The following is a 19,918-nucleotide window of genomic DNA, read 5'->3' on the forward strand; positions in this document are numbered from 1 at the left end:
TACATTTCCCTAAATTGTTCAAATTTCAGAAGGAATATTCTTTGGAATTACAGTCTTCAAATTGGTTCTGGAGACTGGGGTCCTAATTTTGGCTTTCCCACTTACTGGATGGGTGACGGTGAACCAGGCACTTAGTTTCTCTAGGTCTCTTCATCCTCTGTGAGTTGGTTAACAGCATAAAAAAAGCTCATAATCTTTCTTCTAAATAGATACATTTTTTTTTTGAAGACAAAGGCAATAATGGCTTGACAAGTTGAAATGACCTATGATATATCATTAAATCAATCTATCTAGATATTATTAACAACACACTGATTTAATAGCATTCTATAATTAAACACAAGAACTCTGTTTTAAAAACAGCAAAATGGAAAGAAAGTTACCGTTTGCTTAAAGATGAATAAAGTCCACATAAGATTTCTATAGTGAGGGTTTTTTCTTTTTTTTTAAATTAACTATCACCCAAGGAAGAGTCTTCCAAGCACAGCATTTGGGGATCTGGTTGTGGTGCTGGGCCAATGTAGTCAAGGTTATGGGTTTCGGTCATATCTAAACTAGCTTGTTTCCCTCCATCTATAGGCAAAGACTGTGGACCTTCCAGGCACCCCCGTGTTATTCACAGGAAATTCCAAGTGAAAGAGTACAGACAGACTGGTCCATATGTATTGCCATGGCTAAAAAACAACATTAAAAGTATGCTCTACAGTAATTGTGTCCAGATTATATTGTCCTATGGAAAGGGTGGCACAACGTGTTATTGGTAAAGCAACTCATACAAAATGAAACTACTCTCTGATTCTTTGTGGGAAAGTAAAACTTTTTAAAATCTAGCAATTCGTTACCATGATTTATCAGTTGCCCAGATAAAAACACAATTAAAGATTAGAGGTGAGGGTAGAGCATTACAAAAGGACCTCATGGTAATATATTATTTATTACTGTGAGGAGCTAAATGGACTTCTGTCCTAAGAAAATGAATTCTATAATAGTAAAGCTTATTTGATTTTATCATCTAGTTCCATTTCCTTTGAATACAATTATGTAGGTTTTATGATTCTTTAATTTTTATACTTGTACATTAAAATGCTGTAAAAATGGAGAGACAGTATGGTCTAGCAGAGAAAGCACTGGCCTGGAATCCTATCTAGTCTACTCTTGTCAGTAACCAGCAACATAATCGTAGGCAGGTAACTTCATCTCTTAATTTGTTAACCCTTAAATATAACCAAATATTTAGAATGGGAATACTGACACCTGTCCTCACTTCTATTTCACAGATTGTTAAAGGAAAAAAGTGAATTCTATAGAAGACATAGTAGCACTTTTAAAATATAACTTTTCCATAACTGAAGCATAAATGAAATGAATTTAATGAAAATGAGCTCAGATCTTCAAAAAATTAAAGGAATTTTTCATTCAGAAATTTAGCACAATTATTTTTCATTATGTTAATCTAATGCTTCCATTTCAAGAATTATAACCTGGCACTTGATTATTGCTGAAAGAAAGGTAAAATGGTAGATGTATAGTTTCTACATACATCTTGTGGCAGCAAATGTTTGGGTAGAAACTGGGGCTCTCAGGGCAAATCTGACCAACAGACATATTATCTTTGTCCCCCAAAATGTTTATGCCTCCTGGGCTTTGAATCCTCTGCAGTTCATTAATTCCCACCATTCCCTATTGTACACTTATTATGTTAATGCTCTCCAATAGAAATATGATGCGAGTCACACATGTAATTTAAATTTTTCTAGTAACCATATTAAAAAGTAAAAGGATAAAGTTCAGATTGATTTTGATAATATATTTTATTTGACCCAATATATCCAAAATATTGTCATTTCAACATGTAACCAATATAAAAATTGTCGAGATATTGTCCATTCTTTTTTTTTTTTTTTTGTACCAAGTCTTCAAATAACAGAACGTCATTTATACAGCCACATTTCAAGTGCTCAGTCACCGCCTGTGGTTGGTATACCGGACAGTGTAGCTTTAGGTGATTCACTCACATCACCTTACCTGGTATCCTGGACAGCAGCATCAGCATCACCTGGGGTTTTTAGAAATGTAACTCTCAGGCCCCACTCCAGACTTCCAGAATAAGAAACTCTGTGGGTGGGTCCAGCAAGCTGGGGTTTAATAAGCCCTCCAGATGATCTCGATGCCCACTAATGTTTGAAAGTTGCTGCCCCTAGAGCCTTCTTAATTTGCCACCCTGGCCTGAATGTTGATAACCATGATTGACAGGCAAAACCAAATCAAACAACAACAGAAATACCTCAGCTAAGACAAATTGTTTTCATTTGCCTCTTACAAGGTATCAAAAACTAAAGTCAGTATGACAAACTCCTAAGTACAGCTTCAGAACCAGTCTTTAAACTGTGTATTTCCTTTAAGCATTCAAGGCTGGTATAGTTAAGGGGATGTAGATAACACGATGTCGTCTAGTAAAATATCCTTTACACCTACTCACAGAGTCTGATATTCCTTTAACTGGGATGTGGGGGTGGAGGGATGGTGGGAGGGTTCCCATTTCCAAACCCTTATTAGAACTAAGATCTGGAAGGGAGCACAGTGACTAAGGTGAGAGTGAAAGGACAGTGTGGGAATAATGTGAGCAGCCACCTTCCGGATTTGGCCTAGTAGACAAGCTGCAGCCTGCCCTTGAGTTCCCCCCGCCCATCGAGTGGTGCCAAGATGGCGCCCACATCCTGCTTCCGGCTTCTGATGTATGTAACCACCCGCTGTATTCACCAATCATGCTTGTGTGCGTGGCGTTAGCCCATTGGATACACGCAAGGTTTATAAGAAAGTTCCCGGGCAAAGCTCGGGGAGACAGCCCACAAGGAGCCGTACCTGACGGCCGCATCGAGGTTGTTCTCCCCCGAGGTGTCTCGCCCCGGGTGGAACCTGTAAAGATGATGATTGCCTAGTCCCATTAAAAGTTTATCTGCTTTACCACCGCGAGTCCTGAGTGATCACAAGTGCTCCGGGTAAGACGTTGTCCGCACCCTCTCTCCCCTTATCTCTCTGGTCCCCATCGCCGGCCGACCGAGGACTCGAGGCGGGGCGGAGAAGCGCCGGACAAGTGGTGGCCCGTACGGGGAACTTCGAACCCGCAACCTCATTTGCGTTCCCCTCGCCCCGACGGAGACGTGCTCCCGGGATCCGTGGTTTGACCTCCGCGACTGATCACCGCGAGAAGGAACCAGGACGCCAACCAGTGTGGGTACCGGAGAGATTGGTGAGAACCGTGCAGTCGCCTGAGAACACCAAAGAACTGCAGCCTGACGGGTCGTTAAACCCCCAACGTGACCTGTTGGATCCAGTCCTCAACTCGCGTGATGAGCGGTCAAATGATGTCGACGGTGTCGACCACTCCCCAGCAGACCGGGAAGAGGGCCAGGAATATTGACCTTTTTTCCCTCCTGGTTCTCTTGGCCTAATCTGACCAACTGGGTTCTTCTTGCTGTGGGGTTATTAGTAGGTTTGATCATTGTTAAGAGTTTGCTGGAGCGTTTGTTTCAAAGACAACAGCAATTACGTGTTACCGCCATGATGGCCATGTCCTCTGCCTGTAACCCTCCTGATAACTATAGTCCCTCTGCCCAGCACCCATCCCAACCACTCGAAGCTGGGCATTCGGGGGTAAGGTTCGCAGCTAAGTATATGAAAAAATCTTGTATATAAACATTCGGTACCAGTGGCCCTAATTTTTGTCTCAGGTGGACCTCTTACGCAGAGTCCTAGTTGTGGCCAGACGGGACCCTTGGCGTTTGCACAGAGGCTCCTAGTGACGCCCTCGGCACTGGCTACCTTCTCCTAATCCTCCTGTCCCCCAGTTGCGAGACTGAGTACTGCAAGGAGGGCCACGTGGTTTCCGGCTCACGGGTTCTCCGGTCTCTATATGAAGTGAGCATTCTGGTCGGTGCCAGAGGTCCCACCTTGGTATGGCCGGGACCTAGTCCAGACTCCCCAAAGCACCAAAAAATACGTTGTGGGCCATCTTGGTCCATGGGAGCACATTCATCACTGGAGACACTGGGGCATAAAAAACAAAAAAGGGGGAGATGTGAGCAGCCACCTTCCGGATTTGGCCTAGTAGACAAGCTGCAGCCTGCCCTTGAGTTCCCCCCGCCCATCGAGTGGTGCCAAGATGGCGCCCACATCCTGCTTCCGGCTTCTGATGTATGTAACCACCCGCTGTATTCACCAATCATGCTTGTGTGCGTGGCGTTAGCCCATTGGATACACGCAAGGTTTATAAGAAAGTTCCCGGGCAAAGCTCGGGGAGACAGCCCACAAGGAGCCGTACCTGACGGCCGCATCGAGGTTGTTCTCCCCCGAGGTGTCTCGCCCCGGGTGGAACCTGTAAAGATGATGATTGCCTAGTCCCATTAAAAGTTTATCTGCTTTACCACCGCGAGTCCTGAGTGATCACAAGTGCTCCGGGTAAGACGTTGTCCGCACCCTCTCTCCCCTTATCTCTCTGGTCCCCATCGCCGGCCGACCGAGGACTCGAGGCGGGGCGGAGAAGCGCCGGACAGAATAACATGGCAATGGGAACCAAAGGATCGGAATCAAGTACATGACTTACCTCTTAGGAACTGTAGTGTCTTTTTCTTTTCACTTAATCTGTGACTTATTTTTTTCACCTGGAAAATGATGATGCTGATGCTGCCGAAGATACAACAGCATCTATCGATTCCAGCTCACAATGTTATTGGAAAGATCATACAAGGTTGTGTACATTCAGTTGGTGTGAGATCCTAGAGTTTTAGGACTTTTGCTAGTGTTATTAAATTTACACTAAAATGTGAATGACTACTTTTTTCCCTGTCCCCAAGACTGATTTGAAAGATGGGGAAACTGCACGTTATGCTAAAAGTGGAAGAAACTAAAGTACCAGAGGGGTGAAAATGGCTCAGAGACGGGAGGCTGAAAGGCACTGCTGACAAGCTGCATGGGCTGAAGAGTTTTGCCAGTTCTGATAATCTTCTTGAATATCTACATCTATCTTTATCTGTATAAAGACATACATATATAAAAATATATGCACATACATATACATTAAAACAAATTATAATGATACTACCCCACTGATTATAATAAAAAGTTTAGACATTCTATCTACTATTATTTCCCACTCCATTCATTTTCTACTTTGGGCCACTTGTGTTTTCTAATTAAACAGCCTTGGTAAGAGGCAGGGATGCTGGGCCAATAAAAGGTAAACAACAATTTGCCAACTGAAAAATAAAATCAGATACCAGTGACTGCTGCTTCCTGTGAAAACTTCATTAGCAATAAATGAGTTACCAGATATCACACATCAGATTTGAAATTAAAATATATTCCCAGTATTTGTGTGCAGTCTGAGCAGAAGGAAAAAAAATGAACTCTTTCTAAGATAGCTGGATATGATAATGTACCCCTTTTGCCTTCTGATTGTTTGTTCCTCCTCTAAATGTGAAATAAAATGCAATCCTCGGTTTGTAAAGTAGAAATAAAGAATTTCTGCAAAGAAAGGCTATGTAGTGAAGCAGCACATTACTCATACAGCAGCAACCCTTCAGGACAAGGAGACTATTTTTGAACATTCTATGCCACACCAAGACCATCTTCTCCTCTTGTTTTTAACCTTGTCATAGCAATTTCTCCTTTTCTTGCCTTTATTTTTAGCAAGCGGATTCTGCTTTTACAATTAGCAAGAAAATTGTTTAAGTCAGCAACTGTCAATGTCAACTCCACTTTTCCAGAACTCGGCTGAAACAAGTTAGTGCTTCCCTTTCTTCATGTGCTTCCCTCTGTTTCAGGCCTCGAATCCTAAGCAACTGTGGTTAGGGAGGGAACCCCATGGTAGGAAACAGGAGAGAGAACACAATTTCACTTGAGTCAGCAGAAATTTCAAATAAGCCAGAGTGGTAGAAATATCTAACACCCTCTAGTTTTTATAAACAAATATTTTTGGCTGATGAAGGCCTATGTTCTTTCATCATTTCAAAATCACTGCAGTTACTGAGTTCCAACTGAAGATGGGAAGCTAACAAAGCTGTCTGAGACAGTTTAATTTTTTGTCTCCCCAGTTTATCTTGGCTCTCATCTCCTATAAGATAGGCGAGATTTATAAATCAAATGAAGAGAGTGAAAGTGAATTATGTCTCCAGTCTCCTAGAAGAAATATTTACATAGAATTTCTTTACATATAGAAACCCCCCAAAGCACTTAAAAGTTTACTTCTGGATCATTATGCATCAGATGCTGGGCATGCAAGGGCCACGGCCTTTTTTTTTTTTAATTAAATTCAGTTTTATTGAAATACATTCACACACCATACAATCATCCATGGTACACAATCCACAGTATGATAACATAGTTATGCGTTCATCACCACAATCTGTCTCTGAACATTTTCCTTACATCAGAAAGAACCAGAACAAGAATAAAAAATAAAAGTGAAAAAAGAACACCCAAATCATCCCCCCATCCCACCCCATTTGTCCTTTAGTTTTTATCCCCATTTTCCTACTCATCCATACACTAGATAAAGGGGGTGTGATCCACAAGGTCTTCAGAATCACACTGTCATCCCTTGTAATCTACATTATTATATAATCATCTTCAGGAGTCCAGACTGCTGGGTTGGAGTTTGGTAGTTTCAGGTATTTACTTCTAGCTATTCCAATACATTAAAACCTAAGACGTGTTATCTATATAGTGCATAAGAATGTCCACCAGAGTGACCTCTCGACTCCATTTGAAATCTCTCAGCCACTGAAACTATTTTGTCTCATTCTGCATCCCCCTTTTGGTCAAGAAGATACTCTCAGTCCCATGATGCCGGGTCCACATTCATCCCCGGGAGTCATATTCTGCATTGCCAGGGAGATTTACAACCCTGGGAGTCGAGTCCCATGTAGTGGGGAGGGCAGCGAGATCACCTGTCGAGATGGCTCAGTTAGAGAGAGAGAGAGGGGGCCACATCTGAGCAACAAAGAGGTACTCAGGGGGAGACTCTTAGGCACAATTATATGCAAGTTTAGACTCTCCTTTGCAGTAACGAGCTTCATAAGGGCAAGTCCCATGCTCAAGGGTTCAGCACATCAAACCGCCAGTCCCAATGTTTGTGACAACATCAACACCAGTCCAGGTGAGGATGTCCAATACGTCCGCACCTTCCCCCAGATCCTCGGGGCTGGGGAGGGGGAGGCTATAAATATATTTGTTATTATCTGCCCAACTTACTCTGGGATGTGTCACTATTTCACTCCAGCCTATACTAACCTACCGTATCTCACTTCCTATTCAAAGTTCCACGCAATTGTGGGCCACGGCCTTTTGACCTTCAGCCTTTTGACCTTCGCATAAAGGAAAACACAGCATCCTTGAAATGATTAGCTATTTCAATGGGGGAAATTGTCAATTGACAACTTTTCAGCTACATAAGTATAGGACAAAGTGACATACAAATTTTCAATTTAGCTTTTTTACTGTAAATTGTTTTATACTTTTCTGAGGTTCTGCTGGTGTCTAATTCATATAGAAAACTTATAGTATTGGCTTCATACCAATTATAGTAACATTTATGATTTGTTATTTATGATTTATCGAATGCTTACTATAATGTGCCGAGTTTTGTGCTATCCTCTCTACAAGAGCTCTGTGAGAGAAGGCGCCTGTGTTCCCATTCTTCAGTGAGGAAACTGAGGTTTAGAGATCAGGTCCTTATATTCTATAACTAAAGTTTCAAGGCTCAACTCTTTTTTTTTTTTTTTTTTTTTAATTTGGTAAGGTCATCTCTTCATTCTCTAGTCCAGTGGTAATTTTTCTCTCCAGGGTACATTTGGCAATGTCTGGAGATGTTTTTGATTCTCTCCCTGGGGAGGGGAGGAGAGAGTTGGGGATGGGGGGAAGGGTTACTGGTACCAAGTAGGTAGAGACCAGGGATACTGCTAATTACCTTACAATGCAGAGGACAGGCTCCCCCAACAAAGATTTATCCAGCCCCAAATGTCAATAATTCTGTAGTTGAGAAGCCTTATTGTTCTAGTCCTTTTTTTTTTTTTTAAATCCTTGATAGTCTGTAGATCTTATCTTTTATGGAATAATTTAACTGTATACTGCATTTTATTGGAGGCTTTTGTTTCACGTGTTATTCTTTTATCTTCCCAGGAAAACTATACGCCTCTTGAAAGGTGGAATCTTGTTTACTCAATTATCTGTGAATTGGCTAAATACCTGTGTGTCAGGTTATTCTAGAACTTAACTTCTCTAAGCATTTTTCAGAGCTCAAGGATTCTGCATAAGTACACCGGAAGAGAGAATTTGAGCTTAGATTCATTAAAAGGGCCTTGTAGTGTCCCTAAGGTATTCTCTGAGGGAGGGAGCCACAGTGTCAGAAGCCAAACCCTGCCCTCTAGTGGTATCACCACCACAAACACTGCAAGGAACTTGACTGAGGGCCAGAGGGAGGCAATCTGCATGGTGCTCCTGGCTATTTAGGTTCTGAGCTGACTTTGCAATATTTGAACGTAGATTTGGCTTGCATTCACATTTGGCTTTCCTTCTCTATGGAAAACACACTAAATATAAAATGTCATCAAGGCTTTCACTATAATTAAACCAAGTAGAGAAAAGTGAAAGGAGAATAAACATACTTAGCTACGAACAAAATTCTCTGCAAGTTTTGTCAATTACTTAGCCTGGTTCTCTGTTACTTGTCTCCTCTACCAAACTGCTATTCTGATCCTTTAAGGGTATAGGGTAGTTCCTTTTGTAGCCAAGGAAGAAGATTTCTGGAAAAAGCTTTCTTAGGAGCAATGTTAATAGAGTTTGATTACCAAAATTCTGAGCAATTTTTTTTTTTATTTATTAATTCCTTTGGCATTTTCCCTACAAATTTCTTACAGACTAGTTCTAGAAGAAAAGCACCACAAAGTTTGAAAGAACAGCTAAATCTGAGGAAGTCGTGTTCTCCTATTCCCCCATTAAGAACTTTCTCTTACTATGAAAACAACACTGTACTTCTTATCACAGAGTGCAGCGTTTTCTATATACTGATGCCAAATGGGTAACATTTTAGAGTGGCATTTGAAGTCATGATATGCAGCTCCATGGGAGATAAACAAGGTCACTCAGAAGGCCTTTTCATTGACAACATCAGAGCTTTCAAAAGATGCGTGCAGTCTCTCCTGGATAATAGGAGAAAAACAGAAATGTAGAAAAAGCCCATAAAGTACAAAAATAAGCAATCAATTGGAAACACTCAGAAACAGGAGTGAAAAGATACAGTGAATGCTGATGCTGAATCTTAATATATAACACCAAAGGCAATGAGAAAACAAGCAGTGTAGTTTAAGAAGCTGAAGAATAGAAATCTGTTAACTGCAGCATTTAGCAGGGGGAAAATAAAGACTTAACAAACACTAGCATAGAACTGGTTGCAAGGGATTTTGGGGCTTTCTCTTTGCCTCTCTAGAAATCTAGAACTGAAGCAAATCCTTAAACCTTCACTGGGCTTTAACTTGACAAATGGGAATGATACTACGAAGCCCCTACCTTGCCCTTGAAAAAAATGTTGTAAGATTAATTGTTAAAAATAATTTCTTCAAAATATAATAATATATTATATTCCTTCCATTCAGTTTGGATAGATCATATAAAATAAACACATTTAATAAATGGCTGAAGTGGAAAGCTAATCTATATGCTAAGAAATACATATTTAGCACTTAGAATCTTAAAAGGGAACATTAACTATTTAGCAGAATATATTGGCAGGCTGGCATCACAGGAAATAAACAAAGACATCATAAGCTTTGCTGTCACAAAGGTCAAGGAAAGCTCCTAGCCCCGTCCCTGACTAGGACTATAACTGGCCAGTTTATTCACCCTCTTTGAGCCTTAGTCTCCTAATCTGTAAAAATGGGATTAAAACCTACTTTGTACTGTTAGCATAAGGGTTAAATAAAATATGAAAAAAGTGACATATATTAAACACTAAACAAATGTTATCTATTGTTATCATATTTTATATTTTCAATATATAACCATTTATCCATACATATACTAAGTCAATTAACCCATAAAACTTTACTTTATATATGTGTAATTCGTCATATTATTACATACGGTCATGAAATTGATTGGGATGATGTTTGAAGTCCTATCAGTATAACACTATATGGTGTTGTTAATCCCATAAAGCAATTTAAAGGATCCATTTTTAAGATGAAGCAAAAGTATGAACATCTAAATTGAAGTCAGATGATTTTAAGATTACTTTAAGTCGAAGGAGGAAAAATATCATAACTGTAGACTTTTTGTTTATGAAGTATACCTCAACTAATTAAATGGCAAACATTTCCTGCAAAATTCAGGATTCATAGACAATTATCTCTTTGCCAACAGCTCCCCTAGTATTCATGTAAGTCTCATCCTTGAATTATCTGATTTAACATGTGGTGATTGTTGTTCTTTAATATGATTTCATGAGATTCACTTTCTAATAATTATACAACACAGTATTGTTTCTGGTAATAACATTTTTGGTATTTCTTTATTACTATATGAAATAATGGAAAAACAAATTAGGCTAAATATTTTTGTACTCAGAATAGAGCAAGCAGATTTGTGAAGTTCATTAGAATTTTATGAGAGTAACATAATATGCTAATAATTTTTGCTATCTTGATAAGAAGAGGTTCTGATTCAGAGAAAATACATTTTAGAAACATGCCTACTTCCAGTAGCCACAGCTGCATACATGAATCAATCATCAGCTTAAAGCAATTCCATAGATAAATTACATGTATACCAACAATTTATTATGTTCTTTACATAAAAAAATCATTTTGCAACTTATAGACTTTCAATTTAGAGTAGCTTTATCTCAATGTGGATCAGGAAATCACAAGAAGTTCCATCACAGAAGGAAATTTCTGAATCAAATTTATACTGTTTCTTTTGTCAAATATAGGAATATATATCCTCTGTCCCTGTACACATACGCATTTATTCCAAAATGGTATTTTGGTTACTAAGTTATCGAAGCAAAGTCTATCTGAACCTATAATGTAGTTAAAGTACAATTCTCTACTGTCTTTTGCTTCTATTGAAACAACCTGAGTCAGAAATTCATAGCATTTTTTTTTTGTAATGGTCCCTAGAAATTAAATGCTCCAGCGTTCCACACATTCAAATACTTAGAGCGGCCTGCAGTAAAGGATCTGGGTGAGGCAGGCAGGGTGGGGACCGGGGTGAATGCTCTCTTTCAGTGGGGAAGTCATTTATTTCTCAGCTACAGCCAATTGTGCCAACAGTCGGGGGGCACATGGGCTGATTTCTGAAGACAAGCTGGAAATGTCAAATTTTATGTGAAATCTCCTATTTAAAAATGTTAACTATTGCTAGTGAAAACAACACACCACACACATACACACATACAACACTGTGCTACTAAATAGAACTCTTTCGCAGACCAGATCAGGCTCAAGGGATGCCAATTTGCACACTAGGAACCAGGCTAATCACCTAATTTTACAACTGAGGAAACAAAGATTCTAAACCTTGGTGAGATGCTGTAGACCCCGGTTCCTATGTTTCTGACACTACACTAAAAACTGGAAATGTACTCTTGATTGTTAGATATCCTCTCACCCTCTTTCATTTCTGCATTCAACACCAATCCATCCGTGACTGTGGAGTTGGAGGGGTGATGAGATGAGGTTATTGTCCATCGCAGGTCTCATCAGCCAGGCTGCCACACTGTATGCCTGAGACCAGCCTGGCTCAGATTCCGAGAACTATCTCATAATGGCAGCCTGGACTTTGCCCTCCACTTTGTGGCTCCTGCCAGCAAATTATTTTTCCCTTTTCATTTTTCTTTGCTGTAAAAAGATACTGATATGCCTTTTCAAGCTGTTGCTGTATTTTACTAAAGCGATATCTTGATGTGGGTGAACACATCACAGAAGCTGTGATATCTGGGTATTCCTGCATATTGTTTTGACATTTCCACAAATATCATCTGTGCCCCCAAAGATCATCAAAAGTGGAAGGAATTGACACTATTTCCTAGAGCTGCACTATTCAATGGCTAAAAACTGTTGATGAGGCTAAATTTTACAATATTTTTAGTAAGTGCTGAAAATATTTCTTTTTGAGAGCTCCATCAAGTAAAGTCTTTCTAAAGTGAACTGGATGCTCCAAGCATGATATTATCTGCAAATTTATGTTACAAGGCTGCATTTGTGTTTTTGATAGTAATATATTTTCTAAATTTATTCAGTGCAGGTTTGGGAACATAAAAAAAAGTGCATGAAGAGAACATGTCTGCTACTGACCAAGTAGACACATCGACCGAGGGAATCACAGAGGGTTAATACCGCCTGAGTAAGGAATGTTTCTGATTAATAGCAGTACTTGGCTAGCACATACGTTGTTTGGGATTCTAGCCCTAATAAAACTTCCTGGGCAAGTGAATTGATTTTTTTTTTTTTTTTTTTTTTTTGCCTTTGTTGGAACAACAGTTTAACTCTCATGAGCATATTTTGAATTCTGTAAACAAAGGACAGTGAACATTTTGGTTAACTGCTTGGCTGGCTAGAAGAGCAGAACAGTACTTTAGATGGGAAGAGTGGCTAGCTCCAAAAATGTTAAATTTCATTTAATTGCATTTCATGTGAAGAGATCAAATTTCATACTTTTTCAAACTTTTGAGTTTGCAGGGTGAGACAGAAAACAGAGATTGAAAATGGTGCTCAGATAATGTAAACTTCTTTATAACCCAGAAGGTTCTGTGTTGAAGACTGTTGGAATCCTGTGCTGGAGTGAAGGTGGGTCAGTCCATGAGTCAGACAGGCCAACAGGGTCGGAGTGACTGGAAAAGGGCCCACATAGAGCTCAGGAAGTCTGTTATCTTCAGTGGCTAATACTCCTCTTACAAGGAAGCATTCATATCGGAGTTTATTTTAGTATTAGGCAAAGATGCTGGGTCCAATTCAGCATCCAGGGGAGACTATTGTTGGGTAGCCCTGAAAGGCCCAGTTTGTGTCTTCTTCTCTAGAAGTTAAACTTTGGTCTTTTTATATCTTTCATGTCTCTATTTAACATAGTCAACCTTTTTGTTGGCTTCTTGAACATATAGAACACAGTAATAATAACGATTTAATGTCCTTGTATATTAATTCTATCACTGGTGATTATATTTTCCTGCTTCTTTGTATGCCTGGTAATTTTTTATTTGATGCCAAACATTGTGAATTTTAACTTATTAGGTATTAGGTATATATTCCTATATAATATAATATATATATTATACAATATGATACATATTTTATACTAATTTATAATATGTATCATATTGTATAATATGTGTAATATGCATATTATATTATATAGGAACATAATGTATATAACAAGTATATATATTTTATATTCCTATAAACATTTTCCAGGTTTGTTCTGGGAAGCAAATAAGTTACTTGCAAATACTTTGATCCTTTTGGGTCTGGTTTTTAAGCTTTGTTAGTAGATGGGACCAGAGCAGCATTTAGTCTAGGGCTAATTTTTTCCCATTCCTGAGGAAAATGCTTCTGACTATGCTATCTGATGCTTCACCGATTATAAGGTTTTCTACTCTGGCTGGTGGGAACAAGACCTATTCCTGGCTCTAGATGATCTCTGGGGACTGTTTGCTCTAATCCTTTTGGATAATTCTTACTCTGGCCTGGGGGTGTTTACTCATCCACACGTGCTGATTAGTGCCCAGCTGAAAACACAGGAGGCCCCACTACAGATTTCTGCAGCTCTCTCTGCTTACTCTCCGGTACTCTGCTCTGTGAACTCTAGCCTCCTTGGCCTCTCTGGATCCCCGGCTCCATCTCCTCACCTCAAGGAGACCTCTGAGCTCTTCCTGGGTTCTCCTTCCCTGCCTTGTGGTTAGAAACTCCCTCCGGGGAATGAGCTGGGGAAATCACAGGGTTCACTTTGTTTCCCATTCCTCAGGGATCAGTGTTCTTTGTTGCCTGATATCCACTCTCTTGAAAACCATTGTTTCATATGTTATGTCCAGTTTTTTAGTTGTTTCAGATGGGAGGGTAAATCCATCTCTGTTAATATGTCTTGGCTGGAAACAGAAGTCTCTGGGTTTAGTTTTGACCCTACATCTTGTGTGCTATTTGATTTTGGAAGAGTTACTCAGTCTTGTCCTCCTCTTCACCAATTTATGAAATGGGGATATTAATACTTCATAAAACAATGATCAAACATATAATCATATAATCTTAGGGTATAAGATTGGACAAAGGCACTTCTTCTCACCAAGAGGGGACTTTTTGAGAAAGGACCTGAGCTTGAATAAACTTCTCCTCCCATAGCAGAGAATTACTTGAACCTTTCCCTCTTGCCAAAACAGGTGTACCTGCCTTATTTTTTGCCCTCATGCCAATGAATGACCCAGCCCTTAACCTTTGGACCTGTGAGCAAAGGCCTATTCATCAAACAGCAAGTTGCCCCCTTACCAAACCCATTGGGCTACAAACAATTTTACTTTAAACATTTTGCCAAAGCTATGCCACCACAGGATTGTAGTTACTATCAACAGAGCTTATGTGATTTGCAGTTAAAAAAAACCAAACTCATTTTTCTTATTTACACATTAATTAAAAATAATCATTTTCACCAAACTCCTGTGAAGTAGAATGAATGCATAAAAACTATTAATTGGGAACATCTGCCCACAATTATAAATATATGAACTCACTCAGCTTATAATCAGTTATTAACATTTTAAAAGCAAATGATTTTTTAAAGGAAAGATATCTTTCTTCCGACATATTAAAATTCCAACTTTCTAAAGTAGCAACGTGAGTGAAAAAATAATAAAATCATATGACTTTTTTATTGCATGTTTATTTAGGCCAAAGCAGTATGAGGTAGCTAGATTAATTACTTTTACATTGTTAAGTACTGTACATAGTTAATTATTTCATCTAAGTCCTGTCTAAGCCAACCTGTGAATTACTGTTCATGCAGGGCAATGATGATAATTTATGTACTCCCTCTGTGCCACAGCTCATTAATATATATTTTTGTATCTGAAACTAGAGGTTACAAGTTTGCAAGGAGCTTTTAAAGACTACTCTGTGACATAAGTTCTAAAATGATGGATTTCAAAATTAAGGTTGACAGCATGCTATGATATAAATTTATTTGGACAACAGAATTACCATAGATTTGGTCTGAAAAACATATTTTCCCATGTTTTACTCTGACTGGTTGACTATTATGCTTTCAGCTAGTTCTTTATATTCTACCTGACCCACACTGTGGATGTTACTTTGGGACCTTAGTATTTTTCTATGCATCTACAACGTGCACAAAATCTGACTGATCACCACTCTCCCACTATGTATGGCTAATCAAATATTTAATTGTGCCTACAAGTACACAGTCAGTTCAAGTGTACAGAGAGGAGCACACAACCATCATCAGCTCAACATAACAGGTAATCAATTTTTCGAAATGTAAGATCAGTTTTTCAAAACTTTTTTCAGGTTCCTGGAGATATCTGTACATAGATGAATGAGAACTTTAAAAGTTTTATAAATTCAAAAATTCAATTCAGTTTTAAGAGATGTCACTAAAGTAAAAAGAAGAAAACAAATGAAATCAGTAAAAGCAAAATTAAAAAACAAAATAAAAAAATAATAAAGACACATGTTGTAGAGTGGGTTTGCTGCTCAGAGTGTGGTCTGCACATGGGCAGCCTGGACATCACCCAGAGGCTCACTAGCTAAGAGCACTCTGGCCCCACCCCACACCTCCTGGACTGGGAATCTGCCCGGTCATTTGTGTGACCATTAACATTTGAGAAGCTCTAGTCCAGAGGCGCATTTAGCAATCACTTAAGACTGTATGTGGGTCAAATGATTTTCCCCTCATGTAGATTTGAGAAATGACCTGAATACCCACCAGGAGAACCTGAGAAAAGGGTAAACGAACTGGGCTTGCATGAGCTTTCGTGGGGAGCCCTTCAAGCATGGAGGAAAAAGAGCCCCAATGAGACAAAACTAAGCACAAAGGAAAAATATATATATATTTTTCACAAGACGCAGATACCTTTCAGCTCCATTTGTGTAAAAATCAATTGAATGTTAATCTTTTAGAGAAAAGACATTATAGTGGCCATTTCCTGAAGACTTCCTGCTCAGCCAGTTTTAAAGAATATTGGAGCATCTATAAGGGATGGGAAGTGCTCTGCCCTCCCTCAAGGGTTTGTTTGTTTGTACGAAATATGTGTATTTTGCAATGTGATTACTTTTAACCAACAACTGTTTTCTCCTTAAAATGCAAGCACTTTCTGCACAATTAGCTTTCCTCACAGAGGCTTTCAAACTATTCAACCACTAGAGGTCTGTATTACCTATTTAAAGAAATCATAACCAGCTGGCTGAGACTTTCAGCTCTCAATTTCAAAACCTATTTCTATGTTCTACAAGATTTTAAATCTCCTTAAGACATAACACCAGGGAATAAAAATCACACTTTAAGAAATGAAGGAGAAATGATAATAGGAACCTTTCCATTTGGAGTAAGATGGAGTTTTCTCTGCTATTTCTGGTATACAGCTGAGCGCACATTCGAATACTTAAATACGGGAATGAATGGCCAGTCATGAATCACAGAAACAAAATTTATCTTCTGCAAAATGCCTAAATAAATTAGCCCCTCTAACATAGTTTGATATCTGTGTTTTAATGTTAAATTTTCAAGCATTTGTTTTCCTGTTGCAATAAGAAAATTAAAGTAATTGAAGTCTTAGTTGAGTTCACTTAAAACACCAATTTTACTTCTTTTATGAGGGATTTTAAAATGAAAATTTTTTTATTGGTCATACTATATTCTATTAAAAATTAATGACCTTGCAGGCTTACTTTATAGGGTTCTGCTGCAATTTTATAAACTACTGGCCTGGTTTACAAAGCCAGGCTGGCCTGGTTAAAGTTATAATAAAGATGATGGTTGCTAGTGGTACCCAAGGCAAGCTGACTGCCCCAAGTTTTCATTGTGCTCCATGTTTGCCCGCGGTTGTGGGTCTACCCTCCGCCAGCAGCAGCCTGTGCTCTGAGTCTTCCAGAAATGAGCCGTCTTGGTTGCATCATCCTGTTTAAGAATGATGACACCTTTCCACAGCATGTGGAGCAGGCCTCCTAAAGCACTGCACAATCATATATTCACATATTTAAATGAAGTAGTCGAAAATATCACAAACATAAAAGCTGTAATTTACTGAGCATTGCATCAGGGGTTTGGGATTCTAATGCTAGATTTCATAGATTTTAATTGCACCTGCATTTGGACTAAGTGGCTACATTTGTTGGCAGGCAAGGTATAATGTTAAGAGGTTCCTTTTAAAAAAATTATTATTTTTTTAATTAGAGAAATTGTAGGTTTACAGAAAAGTCATATAAAAAATGCAGTGTTCCCACATACCCTCCCCACTGCTGACACTTTGCATTAGTGTGATACATTTGTTACAACTGATGAAAGAATATTAAAATGTTACTGTTAACTATCTATAATCCATAGTTTACATTGGGTGTATTTTTCCCTGTACACCATCCCCTTATTAACACCTTGTAATAGTGCCATGCATTTGTTATAATTCATGAAAGAGCATTCTTGTATTTGTCCTATTAACCACAGTCCATTATCCACAACAGGGTTTACTGTGTTATACAGCTAGATGTTTTATCTTCTAACTTTCCTTCTAGTAACACACATGACCCAAAAATTCCCCTTTCAACCACATTCACAAACATAATTCAGCGCTGTTAATTACTCTCACAATAATGTGCTACCTTCACTACTATCAATTTCCAAACATTTATAATCAACCTAAACAGAAATTCTGCACAAATTAAGCATCAGCTCCTCATTCCCAACCCGCATGCTATACCTTGGTAACCTATATTCTAAATTCTAACTCAATGAGTTTGTTTACTACAATTAGTTCATATCAGTGAGCTCATCCAATATCTGTCCTTTTGTTTCTGGCTTATTTCACTCAACAAATATCTTCAAAGTTCATCCATGCTGTTGCATGCATCAGGACTTCATTCCTTTTTACAGCTAAATAATATTCCATTGTATGTATATATCACATTTTGTTTATCCATTCATCAGTTGATGGACCTTTGGGTTGTTTCCTTTTTTTGGCAATTGTGAATAATGCCACTATGAACAACTGTGTGCAAATGTCTTTCGAGTCCCTGCTTTCAGTTCTTCTGGGCCTATACCTAGTAGCAGAATTGCTAGATCATATGGCAGTTCTATACTTAGCTTCCTGAGGAACCACCAAACTCTCACATTACCTGCATCATTTTACATTCCAACCAGCAGTTAATGAGTGTTCCTATTTCTCCACATCCTCTCCAACACTAGTTTTGTTTTTTTAATAGTGGCCATTCTAGCAGGTGTGAAATGATATCTCATTGTGGTTTTAATTTGCATTTACCTAATAGCTAGGGATGTTGAGCATTTTTTCATGTGCTTCTTAGCCATTTGTATTTCTTCTTTGGAAAAAAAGGTCTATTCAAGTTTTTTGCCCATTTTTTAATTGGGTAGAGCTTGTCTTTTTATTGTTGAGTCGTAGGATTTCTTTATATATTCTGGATATTAAACCCTTATTTGATATGGGTTTCCAAATATTTTCTCCCATTGAGTAGGCTGCCTTTTCACTTTTTTGAGAGAGTCCTTTGAAGCACAAAAGTTCTTAATTTTGAGGAGGTCCCATTTATCAATGTTTTCTTTCGTTGCTTGTGCTCTGGGTATAAAGTCTAAGAAACCATTAGAAAGTTTCTCTTTTTTTAAAAGATACCATTTTATAATGCCTCCTGTAATGCCTCCTGAAGCTCAAGCAAGTCTGGTATGGCCTCCTTCTCAGTCTGTCACTTTATTAAACACAACAATTTGCAAGTGTTATTTAGCAGGTCAGCTGGGCTCATTTCAAAGGCTAATATTTAACAGAAGGAAAAGAATCCATCCCAATTCTCTTTAAAAGTGTTTTGTATGTCTTCTCAGGCAAATTGCCTAGTGTTTTATACCAATCTCAAAGCTAGGATTCAAGAGTAATTTTAATAATGTTTTATACTGCTTGTCTACAGAATCCAAATGGTCAATTCTAAAACAGAAGGAAACTAATTCACAGTGCAATAATTTGTACTACAGACTACCTTATTTAAAGTAGTTAAATTTTTCTTCATTTCCTGTTGCATTTCTGCTTCTGGCTGATGGCATACGAATGAACAATTTTCCCACTGATATGTTACAGAAAAATATCTCCTTTACCTTATAATGAACATTTCTTTCAGAGTTCCTGACTTTTCTACTATTCAAAATGCTGTTACCTTTTACTTGAACTCAATATGAGTTTAATCCTGTAATTAAATATCAGGACAGTGTTCACTTGTATACATATGTGCAAAAAAAAAATGCTGCTATTGTAATAGTTGATTAAACAAAAACAGGAAGATCTTAGGCTCTGGAGAATTTGCAGGTTACAGCTGGGAGAGAATGATCGGAACCAGGGCATCGGAATCAGTCCCAAATCCAAGTCCTGGCTCTGGAACCATTTAGTAGTGTGGACCCCTTGGGCTCATTTTCTGTGAAAACATGTAGCCCGTAAGAGAACTTCACCTGTAATTGTGTGTGTGTGTGTGTGTGTGTGTGTGTGTGTGTGTTTGTATTAAATGAGAAAATGCCGATGGAGTTACTGACAAATGCTTGACATCCAATAAGTGTTCAATTAATGGCTGTTAACTACTATTTTCTTAGATCCTCGGTGACTTCATCTATCAAATAGCATTATAATATAATGGCAATAACATAGCTAACTCTAAGTGTTGTC

At 38.5% G+C, this 19,918-nt stretch overlaps 1 protein-coding gene and 1 long non-coding RNA gene across 4 annotated transcripts in view; one reads left to right on the forward strand and one right to left on the reverse strand.

Annotated features, from left to right (window-relative positions):
• LOC119539461 overlaps positions 1-19,918 on the forward strand; it is a 93,038-nt gene that overhangs the window by 25,658 nt on the left and 47,462 nt on the right. The window contains exon 5 of one of the 2 annotated variants that reach the window (XR_005217883.1): positions 4,854-5,247. The exons of the other annotated variant lie outside the window; for it this stretch is intronic. This is a non-coding gene — a long non-coding RNA (uncharacterized LOC119539461). Of the gene's footprint in view, positions 1-4,853; positions 5,248-19,918 lie in introns of those variants that run through there. 2 annotated transcript variants of the gene reach the window in all.
• Positions 1-19,918, reverse strand: part of AGTR1 (angiotensin II receptor type 1) — a 48,630-nt gene that overhangs the window by 10,580 nt on the left and 18,132 nt on the right. The window lies entirely within an intron of this gene.

This window comes from Choloepus didactylus, chromosome 1 (genome assembly GCF_015220235.1).
Source record: "Choloepus didactylus isolate mChoDid1 chromosome 1, mChoDid1.pri, whole genome shotgun sequence".
Classification (NCBI taxonomy): domain Eukaryota; kingdom Metazoa; phylum Chordata; class Mammalia; order Pilosa; family Megalonychidae; genus Choloepus; species Choloepus didactylus.